The sequence below is a fragment of the Aethina tumida genome, chromosome 1 (assembly GCF_024364675.1).
Source record: "Aethina tumida isolate Nest 87 chromosome 1, icAetTumi1.1, whole genome shotgun sequence".
NCBI classification, from domain to species: Eukaryota; Metazoa; Arthropoda; class Insecta; order Coleoptera; family Nitidulidae; genus Aethina; species Aethina tumida.
The window spans coordinates 36,890,776-36,892,744 of NC_065435.1; the positions used below are offsets into that span (position 1 = coordinate 36,890,776).

At 36.2% G+C, this 1,969-nt stretch overlaps 1 long non-coding RNA gene across 1 annotated transcript; it reads left to right on the forward strand.

Annotated features, from left to right (window-relative positions):
• Positions 1-378: 378 nt before the first annotated feature.
• LOC126264223 (uncharacterized) lies at positions 379-702 on the forward strand. Its single transcript, XR_007546987.1, has 2 exons — positions 379-472; positions 531-702. It is a non-coding gene; the product is annotated as an uncharacterized LOC126264223 (long non-coding RNA).
• Positions 703-1,969: the final 1,267 nt, after the last annotated feature.

Below are 1,969 nucleotides of genomic sequence, written 5' to 3' on the forward strand. Positions count from 1 at the left end.
CCTGGATTTGAGCCTCCTTTTCCTTTTCTTATTTCACTGTTCTTGTCTTTTAATAGGTACTTTAATAGGGTCACTAAATAAAAACGAAAATGTCACTACCAACACTTTTCCGCAGTTGCTACCGAAACTTGATTAAATGACGATCGTTACCTCTGCCATTGATAACTACAGAAAAGTCTCTTATTGTTAGCGACTTTTGTCAATTATTCAAAGTGTGGGCAAGGTAGCAACCAGGGAATATTGTTGATAGTAACAATTTTTGTTTGAGTTGTTCGTCCTTCATCTGTCTGAATTTAGTTATAAAAGTTACCATAATCGAAAGTGAAGAGTTGTTAATTTGGCTTGTAACCTCGGTTACTAAACCAATAAACTATGTGTAGGGTCCGGAAAAAAGAAAAGCTAAGTGAAGGTGAGATACAGAGAGTGAAAGAGTGCTTACACAGCTTTGTCGTCTAAACTAGGGATGCTATCGGTAAACTCTGATAGTACCCCTACTCCTAACGCTAATCCCAAATCTTTGTCCCAACTAGCCACCCCTACTCCTGCAAAGTCTCCCAGCTCCAAAACTCAGAAAACTTCTTGGAACTCGGTCACCCCCAAGGAGGTGATGTCGAAATTGTGTAACTACGACGCACCCCACCATTTATGGTTCAGTGATGAAATTTATGTATATTGAATTGTATTAAAGTATTTTAGACCAAGTACCCTAAGAATTAGAAGAGCCTTCTCATAGAAAATAAACTCCTTGTTATTAAAGTAATTATTTAACGTTTCTAATTGAATGGAATTATTTGGTAGCACTAATGGCTAGTCGTCTCAGTCTCAGTTTCGGCTCGTATTTTTTGACAACTCACTGACAATCTTGACAACTGATCTTTGTGTAATTTTGTTTTGTTTGGTGTCCGATCCTATACTGCTCTTTGGCGAATTACAGAAAGAGGATATTTCAGTCTGCCAAAATGTGCGAAAAATGGGATCATATAAATATTAATCAAGGAGATGACCCAGCTTACAAATTCCGATAATATGCATTTCTCAGTTAATTTAATGCTGTCTTGTTAACCCAAAGTAGTTTACCTGAAACATTCTTCTCAATTTACAGCGCAATGTAGCTTAGGCTATTATAAAGAATGAAAAATTATAACACAACTTAAAACAAATAATGTTTCATTTTCTCTTGGGAATCCAATTGTGACTGATGCGATGACCTGTAAGAGTGTACTGAAACTACACATAAACTGATAAAATTGTAATTTGAATTGTGCGTCTGTAGACAGTTAAGTTGTAATTTTAACGCTAAATTCTTAAATATAAGTTTTTCTCCTGAAATAAAAAATTCTTTTAAGAAAAATTAACAGGTTATGGAGCCAGAAAAGCCCAGGGAAGCCCAGAATGGCTTACTTACTGAGAAAAGTAATGAAGTTAACCTAAAACGTCAATACGACAATTGAAAAGTATTTTCTCGTAACATCTGGAATAAGGGTTCTTAAATTGTCAGCAAACAATCAATTGGCATTAATTGAAAAGTTAACCGACCGAGATAATTACGTAACGTGGCGATTTGCTCTAAAATCATACCTACAGCAAGAGGAGTTGTGAAACTGCATAGACCCCACCACATGTGTCATTGTGGACACAAAACGAGACACAAAGGCAAAAACTAAGATAAATTTACTAGTTGACTAAATAAATTACGTGCACATACAAGAGAGTAGTACTGCAAAAGAAGTATGGGATACGTTTTCATAAGTATTTGATGACTCTTGGTTGACACGCTGTGATGGGCTGCTGCGTGATCTCTATAATACTTCACTTACTCTATGTCAAAACGTAGAGAAATATGTGAGCAAAATTATGTGTACTGCTCACAAGCTGAGAAACATTGGTTTCGCAGTTGACGATGAATGGCTAGTTACATTGCTACTCTCCGGTCTACCAGAGTCCTCATATCAACCAATGATTATTGCTA